Source organism: Sturnira hondurensis, unplaced genomic scaffold, assembly GCF_014824575.4.
Source record: "Sturnira hondurensis isolate 20B ecotype Veracruz unplaced genomic scaffold, ASM1482457v3 Scaffold0002840, whole genome shotgun sequence".
Taxonomy (NCBI): domain Eukaryota; kingdom Metazoa; phylum Chordata; class Mammalia; order Chiroptera; family Phyllostomidae; genus Sturnira; species Sturnira hondurensis.
In genome coordinates this window covers 22,093,950-22,115,599 of record NW_028075471.1, presented here as the reverse complement: position 1 = coordinate 22,115,599, position 21,650 = coordinate 22,093,950, and the positions used below count along the sequence as shown (strand labels likewise).

Genomic DNA, 21,650 nt, shown 5'->3' with positions numbered 1-21,650 from the left:
CACAGATGCATGTTAAGTAAAAGTAAGTTATTGTTGTGGCTGTTTTTTTTCCAACATCAAGACCCAGGAAAAGACATAATTATCATTCTATTTGCATTGTAATGTCGACTCTGTAGAGACGTTAATGATCGTATTAATGACAAAGGCTTCATTAATTCGGGTGTTCTCTGCGCCAGGCACTCGATGTCAAAGGTAGGACTTTATCTAACCCCCAGGCTTGTTGCCCATTTCAAAGATAAGGACGGGAGGCTCCTTGGTATTCAGAACCTGTGTTGGGCCTCCCCACTCCACCAGCAAGCACTCCAGTGCTCACACGCAGACGGGGAAACTGAGGCTCGGGGAGGCGAGGCCCCAGACCTGGCTGGCTGTGAGCAGACAGTGCAAACTCAGGTCCTCTTTCCCGCCCAGAAGCACAGGCTCCTGCGCCTTGTCCTTTCGCTGCGCCTGGATGCAGGGTTCCGACTGCACAGTGAGGACTTTTGAGTTGCAGAGAAATCGCTTGCAAATTGCCTCTCGGGATAGGTCCGATGTGTCCTTCGCTGGCGCCCGGGCCTGGGATGTGGGGATCCCGCGTCCAGGGGTCCCGGGAGGCAGGACGAGGGGTCCGGGAGCCTACGCCCCGCAGCTCGCCCCGCGCCCGGCCGGGGCAGCTGCCGCTAGAGGGTCCGGCCCCGCGCCCGCGCCCGCGCCACGCCCTGCGCCTGGGCCCCGGCTCCGCCCGCGCTGGCGGCGAGCGGTCCGGGCGGCGGCGGCGGGAGGAGGAGCAGGAAAAGCGGCCGGGGGAGGAGGCGGAGGCGGCGGAGGCGGAGGCGGCGGCGGCGGGCGGGGCCGGGCCAGTTTAAAGCCCATCGAGGGGGTGGGGAGGCCGTGAGGAAGCTGGCAGGACCGAGCGGCGCGCCGGCAGCAAGCGCAGCGCTCGGAGGCCGCGGACACCCGCGCAGAGCAAAGTTTGCGCGCAGCTTCTCTGGGGCCCGGGACACCCCGCGCGCTTCACCCGCCGGAGCCAGGACGGGGGTCGCCGGCAGCCACGCGGAGTCAGTCCGGAGCAGAGCCGCGCAGGTACGAAGTTGGGCGGGGAGCGCGGCCGCAAGTTACTTTGTGGTCGGCGCGGCGGGGCCAGGCGGGCGGGCGGTCCCCGCGCCGTCATTGTCTGCGCGCTGCCGCCGGGCTGGGGACGCCGGGCGCCGCGGGGGCGCGGCGGGCGGAAGGGCGTCGCCTGCGGGCCGGGGGCTGCGGCGCCCGGGGCTCGGCCGGCGGCGCGCGGAGGCGGGGAGCGGGCTGCGGGCGCGGGCGCGGCGAGCGGGCCGGGCTGTGTGCGCGGGTGTCGGACCCCGGGGGGCCGTGGAGCCAGAGGTGCCTCCTGGAACCATCCTGTCGGACGCCAGCAGCTGGGGGTGTAAGCCAGGGCTGGGCTGGGTGGGGGCTGCGCCGTCAGGGCTCAGGCCACGCTCCCGGGCCGCCCCAAGGATGGGCGCCCGCGCTCCTGCAACCCCTGGTGCGCCCGCGCCCGCGCGGCCATACACTCCTCAGCCCAGAGCAGCCCGGCCTCGGGATGTATGTACACACACATATATATATATTTTTGGGTTCCGTTAGTGACCCCGCTACCCACCTCTGGGGCCTAACCTGGCTGGAGGGCTCGCGGATTAGCCGCCCGCCAGTCGTGGAAACGTGATAAGAGCCGTGCGGTTTGCAGAAGGAAATTTCTGACGCAACTCTCCTCCTTCCCCGATTGCCTCTCCAAACGCCCGCCCGGAGAAGGCCCTGCAGCGTGTGCCTTATGGAAAGTAGGGTGTTCTCCACTTTTATGTTCTCCTCCTCTTGGGGTTGGAAGAAAAACCAACTTTCGGTCGTCTGCCTTGAAGGAAACGTTGGGAACTGTTGGGAGCCACAGGTGACCGGGACAGGGTCCCGGATCTGTGTGGCCCATGCACTCGAAAGAATGCTTTCTTGCAAACGTGGTGCCCGGTTTCATTCAAGAGATGCAAAGAAAAGACCCAAACAAGTAGCGCTCGTGAGTAAATATGCGTCGTTGCACAACTTTCTGGGTGCTGCTGTTTACAAGGCCAGGCCCAGAACACTTTGTTTCCGAAAATGCTGAATCAGCCGTTTGGAGCCCCCAGCTTCGGAAATGGTGCTCCTCTCCACACCGCGCTCGGTTTTCCTCGGAACACATGTTCGCGCGGCCACGGCGGCGCTGACCAGGCTTCCAGCACAAAGCTGGCGATTCCTCCCAGGAGGAACTCCTCCCAGGAGTTCACTTGGAGCCCCCTCTCTTTCTTTCTGGAGGGAAAAATAGGTAGAACCTAGGTTTCTGTAGCAGAAAATTTTTTTTCTGATTTATGAGGATAGGGAAGTGTCTTTTAGGGGAGGATTTTATTTGGTAAAAGCCCTGAAACCAAATGTATTTCCAGGAATGATCTGGATGGGGTTTTTTTTTCTGTTCTAGATCAGAACTCTAGGATTACTGCACATAACATTTGAGTTTTATTGGGAATACTTGAAAGAGAAAGGCCGCACAGGCCAAGCTCCAGATTACAGGGAATTTGAGGGCAGCCTGGGTTACACGCCTGGCCAGTGCGCTTGTGTAACTGAGAAGCTGGCGACCGATACTCCTGGAGCACTGCAGTTTACGAGACACCTTCGGAGCCTGGCTGCATTTAATCCTCCACAGCCCCCAGTCCCATTTTACAGGGGTGAACACCGAGGCTCAGGAGGCTAAGTTGGCACGCCCGGGCTCACATGGCCTGTATATGATGGACCTGTCACCAAAACCTAAACTTTGGATGTATTTTCTTTTTAGTTTTGTGCATTTTAGGCTTCTGCACAAGTACCTGTGCCTCTGAGAGAGAAATGCCCCAAAGGAGGTCCCTGCCAGAACCACACCCAAAGAACAAGGGGGCTCTAGGACCCTTCCGATGGCTCCCAGCCTGCCAGCACTCTGCCATGATGGCCCAGGCCATCATCAATATTTTCTTTTGTCCACTCACTGTTTATACTTAAACACACGTTTATTTTGGAAGGAGACATCGATGTCCACAAAGTCATGACTTTGATACGCTCGTTGTGTTTATTGTCATTACAACCCTCTTTTAATAAAAGCCGTTTGCACCCCCAAGTCTCCTATTGCCTGTTGTCTGTGGTCTGCACCGTTTGGGGGGCAGCACCGGGGCTGGGCACAATGCCTTCTGTGTGCAGACCAGGGACCTGGGGCTGGAGAGGCTCCCGCCAGGTACTCAGCCAGGACTGTGTGTGAAGGTGGCTGCCAGGATCGGAGGAACCCGGGGCAGCTCTGGCTCAGTGACAGTGACCGTGTGTGGGGACAGTCAGCCTCCCGAGGAGAGAAGAACAAAGTCAGAGTCCGAGAGCCAGTCCAGAAGTTTTGAGGCCAATGATCCAGCTGCTTCAAGACTTCACGGCATCTAGAGACCGAATTCCTGCTTGAACAGACGTCGACTTGTCCTAGAGATTTGGGGGTGGTGTAGCCCATAAGACCCCATGCTTTAAAGGTCGTGTAATGAGAAGACCACACGCTCTCAGAATCCTGCTCGACCCTTCACTGCAGGGGAAGAAACACCCGCATCTGAAGGAGGCGCTTGAGCTTGTTCCCGGGACTAAGTGCTGGCTGCAGGACTTCTGTCCTGTGTCCTGGGGAGGAGTCCTGTGCGTTGGCCGTTTGTGGCAGAAACCCTGCGTCTGTTTCACTAACCTGAAATTGCATGGGCTCGCGAGGAGAAGACATTTGCTTTGCTTTTCATTTAAGTGACCTATCTTATGTTCAAAATTTAAATAAAACTTTCTGCTAGTGGAGATTTTTTCCTTTAAACTCGTCCCATTTTTTTGCTTACCCTCAGAAGTACAGGAGATCATGGGAGAAAGGAAGACAAGTCAAGCTACGTGGTAGGTGGTGCCTGACACACAGGTGCTCTGGGGATCTGGGGACCTTCTACAAGGTCTGGGCTAATGGGTGTGTGGCTGATCTCATCCATTCCAGCCCTGGCTGGCATTTGATTTGTGTTAGTATTTTAGCTGCACATTTCTGGGGCGCCATCTCTGTCCCCTGCCTTCTCCTTCGAGGCTGCCTCCTCCCCCGCCTGCCCTCCCTGGCTCAGAGCAGCTTCTGAGCTGGTCTCTGAGCAATGGGCTTTTTTGTCTGTGCTCCCAGTAATCCTGGGGCCTATTAACCTGGAGGAGATACAAGAAGGCAAAGCTTAAAACCACCCGCTGCTGGAAAGGCCGACGTCCCTCCTTGAATAATGGAAGGAAAAATGGCATGGCTGTCCTTGGAGACGTCAACAAAAGTCATCTCACGGGTAGGACTGAGTGTGTGACTCCCTGCTTTGGGGACACACAGACTCTTGGGAGAGCCCTCTCTGGGCTGGAAAGGCTGGGCCAGTGTCGGAGGAGCCTCGCTCTCCTCTGCGCTGTCCTGCCCACACCTGCAGATGGGACATCGGGGTGGACACACTTTCCCTGCCCCCGAAGTCGTGGTCTGGCTGTGGGGTTCCTGCCTGGGACCCACAGGGGATGGTGGCTCATCCTGACTGGATGCCACTGGGAAAAGAGAATGTCCTTCCTGTGTTCAGCCATCAAGTTTCTCATGGATTTTGGTGGGGGTAGGGTGGGTTTCTGGACAGTCCAGATCCCCAATTTGAGGCTCTTCTTTCGGTTGGGGGTTGCGTGATTCAGCATCCACAGCAGGAGCGGGGTCCGGGAGGAAACTACCCCCTTTCTTCGCCTGGGGCAGTGTCCAGTACTCACCACTGCACACACACGCTGCCTTGGTAGGGCTCTGCTCTTTACTGTGCACTAGCTCCAGGAGCCCAGGCAAGTTAGCTCAGCTCCTCAGGAGAGTGGGAGTCACGGATTAGTGTGGGTTGGGAAGGCGGGATGCTCTTGGAGTTGTGTGCACCCCCCCGCCCCCCCCTACACACACACCACGTGTGGCTCTTCGAGAGAGCGGGGAGACGCTGCTCCTGGCACGTTTGGCCCTGGCTTTGAGCTGCTTGAGTGCCCTGCTTTCTATTAATCTGCCAGGTCCGCTAGAAAGAGAACTCCGCTTTTGGTATTTTTGTTTCCCGGTGCTTTGCTCAAGTCAGCCGTACAAAACCTCTCAGGCTGAGGGTCTGAGCAGCCGTCCCCGTGCCTGCGAGGTCTTTCCCTGCCTGCACGCAGCAGATAGCTGGAGCTCCTCACAGGCGGGACTGTAAGAGCAGAGGCCGGTGGTGGGATGTCTGCCTCACCTGGCTGTACACCCATCCCAGCCAGATAGCAGTGAAGAACACGCATCAAAAGTTTGTTCCCTTGAGACCAGGAGCCAGAAATGCTCAGGCTCAGGCACAGCCAGGCTGCAGTGTGGAGTATACAGAGGCTGCAGGACTCCCGGTGGTGGAGCTGGGGGTTTGGTCTCTAGGACCCCAAGGTTGGTTGGTGTCTGAGTGTCCAGAGACCTTGTTCTAGCTGGGACTGAGGTACGTGTGCGCTGCCAGTCCTGGCAAGTGGACTGTGCCCCTGGTGGGGGGAGGGGGGTTGTGGGAAGTGGTTCTACACACAGTTGGGCATCCCAGCATCCCTCTGAAGTCCTGACCGGGTTTTTGTGCCAGGTCCATGGGCCTGAGCACCAGCAGGTACAACCTCACCTGGGAACGTGGCTCACGACGCAGTTGGCACAGAAAGAGCCTGGCGCGTGCCTGGCTCCTCACTCGGAATTTCTCTGTAAGTAGAATGTGTGGTAAAGGGCAGCCATCAGGTGCCCTCTCTGAGCTGTCCTGCGTGTCACAGTGGGAGTCCTGTGGGGGCCTCCGAAGGCAGAAACCCACAATGGTTGCCTGAGACCCCTTCTCCCTCATCCGGTCACATGCCTATCCACAGCAGGGGCCTCTGGGGCCACTGGCCGCCAGCTGCCGAGGTTCCTTTTGCGGTGCACTTGGAGCCCAGGGACCCCGTGCACTCTGGCTTCTGTGATGAGCTGGGCCTCTCATTTATTACTTGTTTTTTTAATTTTCATCCCAGAGAGTGTCTGGGCAGTGGTTTCTTCCAGCCCTTTATGAGTCAAGCACTCCCTTCAATATAAACATTTTATAATACCACGTATCTAATAGGAATAATAATTTCAGGGTTCCCTGCTCCAGGAAACCCACAGTGACCAACAGCCACTAGGAACCAAGGAACTTTGAAATTCAAAAGCTCAAGCAGTTGCCTCAGGCATGGAGGGCTGGAGGGCGTGTCCTCTGGCCTGGGGACCACACCCTCCCTGAGCCTGGGTGCCTTCTGGGGAGGGCTGCTCCCACCAGGTGGGAGGTGGCGCTGGCTGACATCCAGGGTCTTCTAGGTGTTCTGTGTGGCCAGCACAGGGGGCGGGTTCGGGTGCATGGCCTGAGAGTCTCCTCGCTTTTCTAGAATGCCCTTTTCCCTTCTGAAGAACTGGGTGCATCTCATGGAAAACCCTCCCACCGTTTCTAGAGAAATGAGACTGAGACCTCCACCGGCATCTCCTGGATGCGTGATGGCACCTTGGGCAGGGGATGGGCAGGCAGAGCTCCTGGCCCCGTAACCTGGTGGTCCCTCCAGGGGGGCCCCATCTCCTGATGGCCTGGCAGGGCCTCACCAGATAAGTTCTGTCTGTGGGAAGGGTCACCCGGTGGTATAACTCTCCGATCGCAGGAAAGACTGTTTTTACATTTGGTTTGATTGTTTTTCTCCCCTCAGAGTGACATGTATGCATGAAGAGTCAAATAATTCCCCAGAAGTGAGCAGGCTTATCAGTTGGTTTTTTTCTGTCTTTGCCTTCATATTTCTAAGCAGATGTCTGTGTATTAAATTGCAGTTCCTTCCCACCTGTTCCCTCCTCCACCCCAACCCTCCCAGCCGCCCCGTTTCCCTGCTTGGAAGGTCCTGTCTGCATTCTACACTTGAACTTTTCTCTCCACCTCTCTCTTCTGGTGGCTCGGGCTGGGCCAGCACGAGCCACGGCCCCTGAAGTGCTGCTCCTGGCTGAGCCCTGGACTTGACTGTGATGGCTTTGTCTGTCTTGTAGGACATTTTGTTTTCTCCGGGAGTTGCTCTGGCATCTGCTTTGTGGTTTATGTACTTATCACTCCCCGCCCCCACTCCAAACTGACACAGTTGTGCAAATGTCCTTTCACACACCCTTGGTATGTGGCCAGTTTTATCTTCTGGAAGCAATCTCTCACTGGGGCCTGGTTGCCCTCGAGACTCCCTCCTGGCTGCCCTGGAATCTTCCTTCCCCATCATCCTGGGGAGCTGCCCTTTGCTTTGCTCTTGGACTCCTCTTGCCTGGTTTCCTTCCAACATTTGATGGTGAGCATTCCATAATAACTTCCAAAAAAGAGGTGCGTGCAGATTTTTTGGAGACCTCGCATGTCTGAAAATGTCCTTGGTCTCCGTTCACAGCTAATAGTTTGTCCGAGAATGCACATCTAATAGTTTTCCCTCAGAAACTTGAAGGCTGCCATTCTCTTTAGGCAGAACAAGATGGAGAAGGCAGCAAATCAGAGTCTTGATTTGTTGTATGAAAATTTCCCCGTCGCTGTTTGCTTGTCTTTCCCCCTTTTTGACGTCTGGAAGCTTGTAGGCTCTTCTCTTTGTGTCTTTGTTTGGAAATCTCTTGAAGATGATGAGCATTGCCGGGCCCTCACCCACCCTGCTGGGCATGCCCAGGGCCCCTTCAAACTGGGAACACAGAGCCTTTGGGGATGGGACAGATTTTTGAGTTAATTCTTTCGTTTCCTTTCTTTCACGTACTTCTTCTCTCTTATGAGAATAGCTTTCATTTGCTGATCAGCAGCCTGGGCTGGCTCTCTAGCTCCTATTTTATCTCCCTTGTGTTGTTCTGGGTGGTAGACCAAAGCAACTTGATTCTAACTTTTCCAGCAGATTTTTCTATCTTCATTTTTAATTTCTAAGGACCTGTTTGTTTCTTTTGGTCTTTTTAAACTGACTTTATTTTTTTTAGAGCAGCTTTAGATTCACTACAAAACACTGAGTGGAAAATAGAGAGATTTCCCATCTCCTCCCCCCGCCCCTGGGGCTCCACTGCCTCCCTCCCCAGCACTACCCCCACCAGACTGGGACGTGGTCTGTAGGCTGTGAACCTACTGCATCACCCGCAATGACTACTCTTATTTTAATGGTGTAGTATTCCTGTTTCATAGATGCACTGTTTATTTTTTTAATCTCTTTTTGGAGATACTGGTTTTTGTTTTAATTTTTTTCTGCAGTTTCCTCTCTCCCGTTTTTACAGCATTTATTCATTTTTTAAATTTTTTCTGTGTCTGTGTCTGGCTGACCCAGAAAGCAGAACCTAGGGCAGGCAGGAACTCCTGTGAGTGTTTATTTGAGTGTGCAGGCCTGGGGGAGCGGGGGGAGGGGTGGCAGGGCAGGCCCTCAGCACAGGGCCGGGCCTTCTGGATCCCTTCCTGGCCTCTTCCTCTGTCTTCCCTCTCACTCTCCCACATCCTGGACCAGCAGTTTTGAGCTGGGAGCTCTGGGATTCCTCCAGGACCCTGTGGCAGAGGAAGCCCTTCCGGCCAGTGAGCCCCTCTTCTTACACTGGAAGGGGCAGGAGGCCAAGAGGAAAGCTGGGTTCTCCCCTGCCGATAACTGGCTCTGGGACCTGAGGCACGTCCATCTGTCTGCACTTGGGTTTCTCCTCAACTCACAGGGGTGGACTCTGTGTCTTGGGTCCTTCTTGCAGCATCTCTGCGGCTAGGAGCAGGCCAGGCTAGTTGTGACCTGCCCCAACCGAGGGAGGCTAGTTGCCCTTTGTTTTGGGGTGGACACTTTGCTCGTGGCTGGGCTCAGAACCTGCCTCAAATCTGCTTTCAGCTGATGGAAACTAAATATTAAAGGAACATGGGCCCGATCTCCCAGAGCCCCTCCTCCTTAGGGTGAGTATCTGCTGTTGCTTTGCCCTTCTGGTATGGCTGGTTAGGGGTCCTGCGATGGCCTGGCCAGTGGTCCTCGGGGCGCCCTCAGACAGCGTCTCTGTGCCTTTGCACATGGCCCCCCACTCCCTTCGCACCTCTGAATGTGAGGCAGTGTCTGGGTTTTGGCATTCGCCATCCCCCTTGGCTAGTACTGTCCTTGCTGCTGTCCATAACTTCTGGCCCTTTCTACCGTGCTCCCCATGGGGAGGGGTGTCACCTCTGCTCACCTGTCCTGTGGCCTGTGCAAGTCACTTAACACCTCCAGCTTCCTTTTTTTCTTCATGTGCTGCAGGGCTGTGCATCTGTGTGTGCACATACTTGTGCATGTATATATATATATATATATATATATATACACATACATATGTATGTATAGGTTGTGACTAGCAGAAAGCAGATACCCCCTACGTTGAGTCTGTTACTTTCCTTGCTGTCATTTTAAATGGCTCTCTTTTCTCCATGATGTCCAATAGCTTTCTGCCTGTGGCTTCAAGACCTAGTCTCTGCCTAGCTGTTCTTACTCTGACATTTTTGGGGAGGGATGTTGGACAACAAGGACCCTGGACAACCAGAACTGGCTGGCTTTGGGGTCCTATAGTCTCCTGAGGTGGGTAGGGAGAGGGATGGAGCCCTGAACCGTGTCTGATTGGTCTGGTGGGCCTGAAATTCCAGTGTTCTGTATGGATTCACGGTTGGATGGGGAGAACTTTGGGGTTCTGTGAGTGGCCGGTGTGTGTGTGTGTCCTTGCCCATTGGGGTGGAGGGGGCTTTTGGAAGAAGATGGGACCATGGAGGGCACAGGAGGTTCTTTGGATTTCCCTGAGAACCAGGGATCCGGGATCCGAACAATGGAGGGCCCCTCTGGGGCCCTGGAATATGACCCACCACACCAGACTTGGCCCTGGGATTCCAAAAGTGCCTCCTCCTTGAAGTAGAGAAATGTGGTCCCAGGGCAGGGAGGCTAGGGTCCTGCTGTTGGGGCCTCTGGGCACCTGCAGAGTGTTTGGGGTGTGACCCATTGGGCATATTTGGGAGGCAAGGCGGTATCCCAGCCTTGCTAGATGGCGTCCCCACTTCTCCATGTTGGAGCATACCAGGCTGTGTCACGGGGGCCGCAGACTCGGGGACCAAGTGTCATGAGCCAAGCTCCGCGGTCCATCCAGGCGGAGCTGTGCGTCAGCGTATCAGTTGAGCGGTCTCCCACGCTACAAGCGGTGCGCTGCACTCTGGGCCGCCTGCGCCCGTGCCCAGCTGCGTGTGCGCAGCGACCCCGTGCGGCAAGTCCTTCGCAGGTGCACCAGCCAATCCGTTCGTGGTGTGTGGCTCCGCTGTCCAATCCAGCACGCCGCTCTGCGGACAAGCACGCATTCTCCCACGCTGTGCATGGTGCACTGCGCCGCCAGTGCCGCGGCTGCGTGCGCGCAGCGACCCCATGCGAGCGGCAAGTCCCGGAAGCGCAGCAGGGGTTGGCATTGATGCGGGCACAGCTGCCGACACGTCCGAGGTGTGTCCGCTTCTGGGCAACGGCCGGCGGACCAGCTGAGCGGTCTCCCACAATGCACACTGCACCGCCTGTGACCGCACCCAGCTGTGTGCGGCAAGTCCATGCAGCGAGGGCTGGGCACCCTTGCAGATGCATCTGCCTACCTGTCCGCGGGTGGGTCTGTTGTCCGCTTTTGCCTATTGGCCAGCAGACCTGCCGAGCCGTCTCCCACGCTGCGCACTGTGCACTGCGCTGCTCGTGCCTACGCTCGGACGTGTGCGCATGCGCCAAGCGACCGCATGCGCCCAGCGACCGCATGCGTGCGGCAAGTGCTGGGAGCGCCGCAGGTGCCGGCACTGACGCGGCTGCAGCTGCCGACCCGTCCGCTGTGTGGCTCTGTTGACCGCTTTTACACGTTGACCGCTTCTGCGCGCGGGCGGCGGACGAACTGAACGGTCTCCCATAATGCGCACTGCACCGCGTGTCCACCCGCGGGGCTGGGTGCGCTCAGCGGCCCCGTATGCGCGGCAAGTCTTTTGTGGCAGGACTTGCGGGGCACCGCCACCAGTGCATTGGCTGACCTGTCTGTGGTATTCCTCTATTGTCCATTTCTGCCCGCTAGTCCACAGACTAAGAGGTCTCCTATGCTGCGCGCTGTGCACTGTGCCGCCTGTGCCCGCGCCCGGCCGCGTGCGCGCGGCCGCCGCATGCGCGCAGCGACTCCCTGCGTGCGGCAAGCCCTGCGCAGCAGGTGCCAGGCACCGACAGGAGTGCAGCGGCCGACCCATCCGCGGTGTGGCTCTGTCGTCCAGTACTACACGCCTGTTGGTGGACTGGTTGAGCGGTTTCCCACGCTGCGCACTGTGCACTGCGCTGCTTGTGCCCGCGCCCGGCTGCGTGCGCGCAGCGACCCCGTGCGGCAAGTCCCGCGCAGCGGGTGCATTGGCCGACCCGTCCTCGGTGTGGCTCTGTTGTCTGCTTCTGTACATCGGCCTGAGGACCAGCCCAGCAGTCAGCCACGCTGTCGCCGCCGCCTGCCGCCTGTGTGGTCCAACGGCTCCGAGCGCTATGCGTTCTGGGAAGCGCCGCTCCCAGCCTGGCCTTGGCCGCCCGCGGAGTCCAGGGTCTCATAGCCTCTGTGGATGGTAGCTGTCGCACGTGTTGTGTAACCCTTTCTAATCTTAATTGTTTAATATGGAACAAGTAATGACTGCACCCAGATAAACCCGCCGCTATCTCTTAGCCAAGTGGCAGGCAGTGGTGTGGGAGTAGCTGGAGAAATGGACCCTTCTGTCTGCCAAAGACAAATACCAAGGCCTGCCTGGACTTCTTTTAAACCTTGATTACGTATATGGTCTGGTAGAAAAGCCTGGGGTACACACATCTTGTCACATTGCCTCTTTCTCCAAAAATCCGCCTCCGCCATCGCCATCAAGGGACCGTACCAGAGGACTGAGGTGAAGAGAGAAGATGTGGGGAGAGCTCCCATTTCTGATGGCGTTGGACTCACTGCTCCAAACAGGGGTGGGGCTTTCTCACCCCAGCTCTTCAGAAAAAAAAGTCAGATCACCTGTCTCACACGTTGATTGTCCCTTTGATCAACTGCCATCTGTGCGTTGATGGCAGGAGCCCCTGCCAGGGAGTGGATGGAGGTCCGTGAGGCACTTACCTGCACACAGGTAGTGGCTGTGCGGGGAAGCTGCTGTCTGCACTGCCCAATGGCTTCACTCCTCTCCCGGTGAGAGCTGAGGGGGCCTGGGCCCCTCATTCTCTGTAAGTATGAGGGCCGCGACAACCATGGGGATTTTCACGGGTGACACCCCACAGTGCTGGGCCTCAGAGTCTGGTCACAAGTGGTGGTGGGACCAAGCACTGCCTTTGTTTTGTGCATGTCTGTGCCCTTTGCTTTCTGTGGGATGTGCTGGGTTGTCCCTGTATGCTGTGGGAGCTGGTGGCCCATGGGCTCTGGGTTGGGTGGAGATGAGGGTGGAGGTGGGCAGGGGGCAGGGACTTCTGGGGATTTCCTCTGCTCTGGGGCTCTCTTGCATAAAGGTGGGGGCAGTCCACCAGATGCAGAAGCAGGTTTCATTGAATGGGGTGCACTGAGGGTAGATGCCAATCGCTTTCCTTATCCCTGTGCCAGTGAGGCAGGGACAACAGTCACCTTCTTGTAGGCAGAGGATGCTGTATACCAACCCCCGAAGAACACAGAAGGTAGGACTAATGGGAATTGCGCTGCTGATTCACAGGGGTTAGGGGCAAGTCCGAATGGGCGGGTAGAGAGAGGGTGAGTGACTTGTAGCATCTTCTTGGGCTTTCCATGCCTCGCTACCACCCAGAGCTGAATTCCTGGAGAACACTGAATCTTTTGAATCTTGGAATTTGGCGACATTTCACAATCTGTTGACGCCCAACCCTCGAGGTCCCACAGAAGCCAGGCTGCCTCTCCGGGTGTGCTGCGATTTCGTGAGAATGTCCCAGACCCTGCCCGAGGGCTGGCCCAGGTGCACACTCCTTCTGGACGGGCAGGTTGCGCTCCGATGACGCCCAGGTGGAGGAATGTGTGGGGGAGACCAGGCGCAGTCAAGGTGTGAACTCTGACCCACCTGCTGCGATCCCCTGCCTCTCCGTGTGCCCCAGGCCTCATCGTCACCTCGGAAGCCCACGTCTTTGTGAAGCACCCCAGGGACTCCTACGGGCCCAAAGCTTGCGAAGTGTTGCTTTGTTCTGTTGTCACCCCAGCTCAGGGGCTCTGTCCTGGGCCCGGCGACCAATGGGTTCTGGGTGCTAGGACCAGAATGTTGGCATCTCCCACCTGCCAGAGCTGTTGCCCAACTAGGAGTCTGAGGACAGCTCGAGGTGGGGGCCTGAGGGTGGCCTGAGCCCTGGGGCCCTGAGGGTACGATCTGTCTTCTTCATCAGACTTTAGAGAGAAATTGGCTCAGTCCCGGGGCTCACCCAGCACCACCTGGGGCGGGACACTGACAAGCACGCCTGGCACTTGGCGTGGCCACACGTGACATCTAAAATAGGTGTGAGAGGCCGGGTTTAGCCATATTCCATAGGTGAGCTCCAGGTGCCTGCCCTGGCTCAAGCCCTGAATGTGTACACGGTACCTTTGAGTCCCTGACCATGATCTCTCTCCATTCTGGGGCTGCCTGAGAGCTGGCTCCGAGTGTGGTCAGAGGAGTGGGGGCTTGCTTGGCCCTTTGCCTTTGCCACCTGGCCTGAGAGTGTTGAGAAGGACCCGGGGTGGCTTATAACAAGGATTTGTTCAGTCATTTACTCAACTCCTGTTTGAGGAAGCACCTTATCTGGTGTGTCTCACCCCCACACACACACATAGTTTGAGAATAGTGACATCTGTGGAGGAAGGGACAGCGAGCAGACGGATGGCGTGGGTGGACAATTAAGAAGTGATATAAATGTATCTTTCACTGCCTTTCCTGGAGGGCACTGGCAAATCTCAGTGCTGACGCCAGTGAACTGTTAACAGGACTGAAAACGGGACTTAAACTTCCATACCAACATGTCACCTCCTAGAGGCCTCGGGAAAATGCAGGCTCTGACCCTGTGGGCCCAGGCGGACCTGGAGCCTCTACCCTTCTGGTTCCCTCCTGGGGCTGCTCCTGCTGCCGGTCAGAGGGCCACGCTTCCTGTCCGGAGGTCTTCGTACATTTCCTCCCCTTCTATCAGTTTCTTTCTCTCTAAAAGTCCCTGAAAAGGAGGACACTTTTCTGTGCAGGCTCTCTTATTACTAATGCTACTACTCCATCTAGGAACTCTTGCAAACATTTTTCAGCGAATGGCCCTGCACTGTTACGAGTGGCATTCTTAAATATGGGCAGGCTTTACCACGTTTGTAAACATGAGCAGTGCCCTGCTTGGACATTTACGTGGGTTCCCATGGGTTTTATTTGGTAGTTTCTCTTTTGTTTACGATAAGAGAGCACTTAGAAAGGTCTGAAAGCTTCTGACTCTTGAAAGATCTGGGATGGCCCCACCTCCATTTTAAGGAGGCAGGGGGTGTCCCCCCTGAGACCCACTTCTCTGGAGGCCCTGCTGAGCACCTTCGCCTCCCAGCATACCTAGTGAGAACCCCACTTGAGTGCACGTGAGGGCCCCGAGCAGTGGAGACATGCGTCTGCTGTCCCCAGAAGACTGCCAGCTTGGACCCTGCCTGTGTTGTTAGCCTGACCTTTGATTTAGGTGGAGCTGGGCTGTCCCTCCCTCCCAGCAGCTGCGGAGTCTCCGCATCGCCTCTCCCTTGTTAGACCTTCGGGGGTGCTCTACTACCAGAATCCTTCCTTGGGTCACGGGTAAGGGACTGTTGGGGATTTTGCAGCCTTGCCTCCCCTAGTTACTCAGCACGTCAACATTGGGGTGCAGTGTTGATGGACCCCAGCAGGCTTGGACCCTTTCCCTTGTCATCCTTTCTGAAGCATCTCCTGGGCGTGGGGTGACATTAGACAACTCCGGGCTTCCCGAAGGTTAGTAGGTACCACAGAGCTACCATCTATGGCCAAGTGTGCTTGGAAATACCAGGGTAGATGAAGTTTGTTTCTTCCCTTAAATTTTTTTATTAATTAATTTTTAGAGAGAAAAAGAAGAGAGGAGGGAGCGAGTGTGAAAGACATCAATTTGTTGTTCTACTTACTGACACACTCATTGGGTGACTTGTATGGGCCTCGACATGGAGTTGAATCCACAACCTTGGTGTATCGGGACGACGCTTTCACCAACTGCTCTCCCTGGTCAGGGCTGATAAAGTTAGTTTCTTATGGCAGAACTTTCAGAAAACTTGGTAGGACGTTCCACGAAGAAGAGATTACGATAATTCCAGATTTGGGGGCATGGCACCCCTCTTTTGATTATGGGTGGTGTCCTGAGACTAGTCTTTTGTTGAGCCCTTTCTCTTTTTTCCAAAGCAGCTTCATTGAGATACAATTTGCAAATCATGCAGTATTCCCAGTTACAGTGTGCTGCTCAGTGGCAGTTACTGTATTACAGATATGTGCAGTTAGTACATGTGTGTAGGTAGATAGATACAGAATATTCCGTGTCCAGTTAACATAGTCACAGAGAGAGACAGCCACCACCACTTGTAGAATGACTCCTGATGTCGGAAAGGAGCCCCCTGCCCCGTTAGCTCCCTCTCTCCGTTGCCCCACCCAACCCTAACCACCACCACTCTGGTACTTGCTGTCCCCGCCGATTTCCCCGTTAGGGGCATTTCTGTGATGAGGGTCATGGGAACTGTGGTTTTAGTGCCTGGCTTCTTTCACTTACCGTGACGTTCGCAAGGTGTGGCCTGTGTCGGCACATCCTTTGTTTTACGGCCAACATATTATTAGTCTTCCCTTGCAGGCACTCACCACCTTTCGTTTATCCATTCAGCTGTTTGAATATCTGGGTTGTGTACGCTGTCGCACTAGCGTGAAGAATGCTTTCATGTGCATCGGTGTGCGAGTCTCTGAGCTCCTGCTTTCCGTGTTTGGGGGGATACACAAGGAGGAGAATTGCGGGCCACAGGGCAAGTCTCCAGTGAGCATTTTGAGGGGCCGCTGCCCTGCCCTCCCCAGAGGCTGCACCATTTTATGTTCGCAGCAGCAGCAGCGCACGGGAGTTCCAGTCTCTTTACATCTGTGGGCTTTTCTGATTTTTCAGTCACAGCTGCCCTGATTGGTGTGAAGTAATGTCTCATCGTGGTTTCGACTTGCATTTTATTGTTGAGTTGTGGGAGTTTTTTTAATATGTTGTAGATATTAATCCCTTATCAGATACATGATCTGCAGCTGTTTTGTCCCTTACTGTGGGCGATCTTCTCACTCTCTTGTCCTGTGATAAACATTCTTAAAAATTTTGATGAAGTTTAATTTATTTGTTTTATTCTTTTGTTTCCTTTCCTTTGGTGCCATATCTAAGAAATCATTGCCAAATGCAATGCCATGAAGATTTCCCTGTTTTCTTCTAGGAGTTTCGCGGCTTTAGCTCTTGCATTGAGATCCATTTTGAGTTAATTTTTGTTTATGGTGTAAATTAAGGGTTCATTTCATTCTTTTGCGTGTGGATATTGAGTTCTCCCAGAGTCATTTGTTGAAAGGCAGCCCACCGCTGACTGGTCTTGGTGCCCTTGTGGAAAGTGACCCCACCAGGTGTGTAAAGGATTTGATTCATTGGCTCCCTGTTCTGTCCCGTTGGTCTGTATGTCTATCCTTACACCAGAATCACCCTTTTGATTTCTGTAGCTTTGTGGTAAGTTTCGAAATCAGGAAGTGTGAGTCCTCCAACTTTGAGTTTCTTTTTCAATGTTGTTTTGGCAGTTCAGGGCCCCTTGGGAATCCGTATGAATTTTAGATAGCTTTTTAGATTTCTGCCAAAAAAACATTGGTGGGATTTTGTTAGGGACTGCATTTAACTGTAGATTGTTTTGACTTAACCATGTGAAGTCTTCCAGGCCGTGCACACAATGCCTTTCCCTAACCAGGTCATCTTTCTGCTCCTGTAGGTGTGTGGAGGCCTCTACCGTACTTCACCGCTTGCTCACATTCTTTTCTACTTTATTATTCTCGATGACATTGCAGATAGAATTGCTTTTTAATTTTATTTTCAGATTGTTCATTGCGAGGGTGTAGAAACACAAATGATCTTCATGTGTTGACTTTGTATTCTGTAACTCTGATGAATTTCTTAGTACCACTAATAGTTGTGTGTGTGTGTGTGTGTGTGTGTGTGTGTCTGTGGAGAGAGAGAGAGAGAGAGACTCTAGAGTTCTCTGTGTATCAAAACTATGTTATCTGGGAACAGAGATAATTTGCATTTCACCTTTCCAATTTAGATACCTTTTTTCCCGCATGCCTAGTTGTTATGGCTAAAGCCTCCTTAGCTGGGTTGCATGGAAGTGGTGAAAGCGGGTGTCCTGGGCTTCTTTCCGATCTGAGGGGGAAGCTTTCATTGTTTAGCCTTTAAGTGAGATGTCATCTGAGGGGTTCTCAGATGGGGAACAGTTGATCCCTTTGCAGTCTGCACGCCTCGCCCCAGACTGCCTGTGTTGGAACCCTAGAACAGGGGTCTTTGGAGGGTGTCTAGGTCGTGAGCGTTCAGCCACCCTGAATGGGATCCGCGTCCTTGTAAAGGACACCTCTCAGAGCTCTCTGGCTCCTTCGGCCTTGGGAGGACAGAGTGCGAAGTCTGTGGCTTGGATGAGACGAGTCACCAGACTAGGTGGCTGCCCTGCTCTCGGAGTTCTGCCTCCAGAGCTGTGAGCAGTGAAGGTGTGTTGTGTGCCAGCCACCCAGTCTGCGTGTCATCAGAGCAGTGAACATGGACCGAGACACTCTCTGGGGTTTGCGTGAGTGGTTGTGTCATGAAAGGGTATTGAATTTTGTCAAATGCGTTTTCTCAATCGATTGAGGTTTTTCCTCCTCGTTCTACTAATGTGTGTATCACACTGTTTGATAGTGTGTGTTGAGCCATCCTTGCATTCCGATAACACGTCCCGCTTGGTCAGGTTTAGAATCTTGCGCACACACTGCTCAGTTTGGCTTGCTCGCGTCTCCTTGAGGAATTTTTGCAGCAGGGTTCATCAAGGATGTTGGTCTACAGCTTTCTTTTCTTGTAGTGTCTTTGGCTTTAGTGTCAGGGTGACGCATCTTCATAGAATGAGTCACAAAGTGTTCCTCCTTCTTTTGGAAGAGTTTGGGAGGTATTGGTTGGAAAATTTCTTCAGATGTTTGGCCGAGTTCTTCAGTGAAGCCCCCTAGTTCAGGCCTTTTCTTTATCGGGGGGCCTTTGGTTATTACATGAACTTCTTACTAGTTATAGACCAATTCAGATTTCCCGTTTCTTCATAATTTTGCATTGTTAGATGGTGTGTTTATAGGCATATCTCAATTTCGTTTGGGTTACCCAAGTGTTGACATGCAGTTGTTCGTTATGCTCTCTTATAGATCTTTTCATTTCTGTGAATTCAGTGATAGTGTCCTTACTTTCATTTCTAATTTCAGTAACTTAACTTAGTGATTTTAGTTTGTTCTTTTAGCGGCCCCATGCAGTGTAAATTTAGGTGTCTTGAATCGTTTTTAAAGGAAATGTAGCTATAAAATCCTTTCCCGGCGCCACTTTTTGAAGCATCCCATGAGTTTTGATATGTTTTTTTGTTTTTATTTGTCTCAAGATATTTTAAAATCACTCTTGTGAATGTTTTTCTTTGACCCGTTTGGGGTTTTGTTGCTGTTATTATTGTTCTTTTACCCACTGGTGTTTAAAGAGTCTATTCGTTTCTACATAGTTTTGAATTTTCCTCTTTTACTTTTGTTGTGGATTTTTAGTTTAAGTCTGTTGTGGTTGGAAAGATACTTTTTATGACTTCAATGTTGTTAAATTTGTTAAGACTTCTTTTGCGGCCTAGCATATGGTTTATCCTTGAGGGTCTTTCATATGCATTTGGAAAAAATGTGTATTTCGCTGTGACTGAGCTTCTGAGTGTGTCTGTGACGGCCAAGTGGTTTCTAGTGCGATTCCAGCCCTTGGTTTCACTGCTGATTGTCGGGCTGTTTTCTCAATCCATTTCTGAAAGGGGAGTTTTAAAATCCCCAAGTGTTTTTTGGAGAACTGCCCATTTCTCCCTTCAATTCTTCCAGTATTTGCCTCATATCTTTTGGGGCTCCGGTTTTGGGTGCATGTATGTTTGTAATTGTTGCGTATTTTGCACGAGTTAACCCTTTCTTGATTCATGTCCTTCGTTGTCGTTGTAACAGTGTGCACTTAAAGTCTATGTTGGCTGACGCTGGTACAGCCACCTAACTCTCTTTGTTACTGGTAGCATGAAATATCCTTTTACTTTTAATCCAGTTGTGCCTTTCAGTCTAAAGGGAGTCAAATCCTGGACACAGCATTTGGTTGGATTGTGTGGTTTTCTTCTCCATGCTTCCAATCTCTGCCTTTTGATTGGAAGGTTTAATTATTAATATTTAGTTACTGCTCAATCAGTACCTCTGCCATTTTGCTGTTGTGTGTGTGTATGTGTGAGAGAGAGAGAGAGATGTGTCTTAGAGCTTCTTCAGCCTTTCCTCTCCCTAGAATTCTCATCTTACAATTACCCTTTTTACTGCTTTAAGGAAGACTGCTTGAATGTGAACATTTGCAGAATCAATTATATTCATAAGAACCTGTTACAAAACCCAGACCCTTGAACTGGTTGTTCATGGGGCTCCAACTCACCCAGCCCGGCCACCGCTCTGGTGGGACGGTGGGGAGGGGTCTGCATTTCCCACAGGACTCCAGAGCCTGCTGGGACATGACAGAGTGCTGCCATTTGAGAAGGCGGAGAGCAGGAATTTGACCGGGTGGTGGTGAATTCCTCACTGTCCCCAGGGCTGGGTTCCCAGGGTTGCATCGGATCCTCAGGACAAACGTACAAGGGAGGGAGATGAGGAAATGGGGTCTCCTGACAGTCAGATTCCTTGTTTGGGGCAGAGGGGGCATTGGCGGAAGAGTTAGAACTACACTCTCAGGTTGCTGGACCCAAGTCACGGGTCTTTGTGTCCTTGAGCACCAACAGGGGTGGAGGGAGGGACGGGAGAGGTCCTGTGTTTGCACCAAAAGCCCACCAGCTGGAATGAATTGGGGGTGGGGGCATGTGTACTGAGAAAAGTCCTCATTCAAAGATGTTGCTTCTTTGCTCTCAGGGCTTGTAAATATTAAACACAATTGTAAGTAAATTCATTCCCCAGCCACCCCTCCTGCCCCTCCTGCCCCAGGAGGTACTTAGTGCCCTTTTCCTGGGAAGTTTTTCAGGAACAATTCCATGTCTGGACAGCCCTGGGACTGTGGCTTCAGAATGGTCTAGAAGCTGTGAAGTTTGGAAACGTGGGTGATTGATTGCACTCTGTCCTGTGTTGCACGGTAATGTCGTTCCAGGCGTGGTGGCCACCTCCTCACTTGGAGAGTCGCAACAAAGGCCTTGGGTTTTGAATGGGTTTTGGAGGCAGGGGACGGATGTGGCATCGTGGCCAGCGCTGTTTCACCCCCGCCTTCATTTCTCAAGATGTCTGAGATCGTCGGGGGTGCTCACGGCGTGAAGGGAGTCACTGAACTCCTCTTCGGTCCCGTCACCCTCTCAGCGAGGCTGTTGCTGCTACGTCAGGTTTTCGGGCACCCAGGTACCCTTTGAGTCTATTTGACTCTTTTAGCAGTCTCTCAGGGTGCGTTTGGGCTTTCTGAAGGTGAGATCAGCAGTTCAGGACCCTGCTCTCCTCCCCCCACCCCTGCTGGGGCTGAGTCTGGGTGGAAGGAGTAGGCATTACCAAGGCTCTTGCCCCAGTTAGGAGAGTAAATCTCACGTTCTCAGGTCAGAAATAGATCCTCTTTCCCTGTCCAGCGTGTGCTGGGGCCTGGGCGTGGTAATCCCGCGGCCACGGGCTGGGGAGACACAGCTGCCCTCTGTGCCCCACTGCATGTTCTGCACGGGCTGTGGGTTCTGGCCGGCCACGTCACCAAACAGTTAACACAGAGGCCAGCACTCGGCCGGATCTGCATCCAGGGAGAATGTCTGCGTTTTCTCTGGGGTGGGGGTGGGGCACCAGGCCCGGACGCTGACGTGTGCGCTGAGTTTAGGCCCCTGGCTAGGAGCGGGGGGAGGGCGGCCAAGTGGCCACGCCCTGGTGTCTGTGGGGGTCAGGAGCCCCCGGGAGGCCAGGAGGCCGGAGCCGGAGCTCTGCTGGGAAACTGGAAAGACTGGCCCTGTGACATTTCCTCTGACGCGCCCCTCTGGGTGGCTCGTTCTGGAGGCAGGAAAGCAGTTCTCCATGACTTCGAGACGTGCGTCCTGCCAGCAGCAGGCAGGACAAGCCTCTGGGCAGCATAGCTGAGCCACTCTTTGAGGTCACAGCCCCCATCCCCTGCTCAGAGCCACCCTGGGATGGAATGCCGACCCCAGGGGTCCTGGCCAGGGACATTTATTTACATGGCCACGTCTCTAGTGAAAAGTTCTGAAACAGGATTAAGAAAATATTTTCTGACCAAAGAAGTCTCCTCGCTTTCTCTGCAGAGCTGCATGGGCGGCCACGTCAGCCTCCCGGGTGAGGGCCGTTGGGGGTGTGCAGCCCAGGCTGGGGGCTGGGTCACACGGGAGAGGCTGCATGCAGTCTCCCATGGTGTGCCCCCAGCACCCCCCAAAACTTAAAAGTGACCGGAGATCCTCAAGCGTTCGAGTTACT

General features: G+C 53.9%; 1 protein-coding gene across 1 annotated transcript in view; it reads left to right on the top strand.

Moving 5' to 3' along the window:
* The first annotated feature begins 849 nt into the window (after positions 1-849).
* Positions 850-21,650, top strand: part of GRB10 (growth factor receptor bound protein 10) — a 117,081-nt gene continuing 96,280 nt past the window's right edge. Inside the window, exon 1 of the mRNA XM_037041099.1 lies at positions 850-1,059. The gene's annotated coding sequence lies outside the window, so the exon portion shown is untranslated. The remainder of the gene's footprint in view (positions 1,060-21,650) is intronic.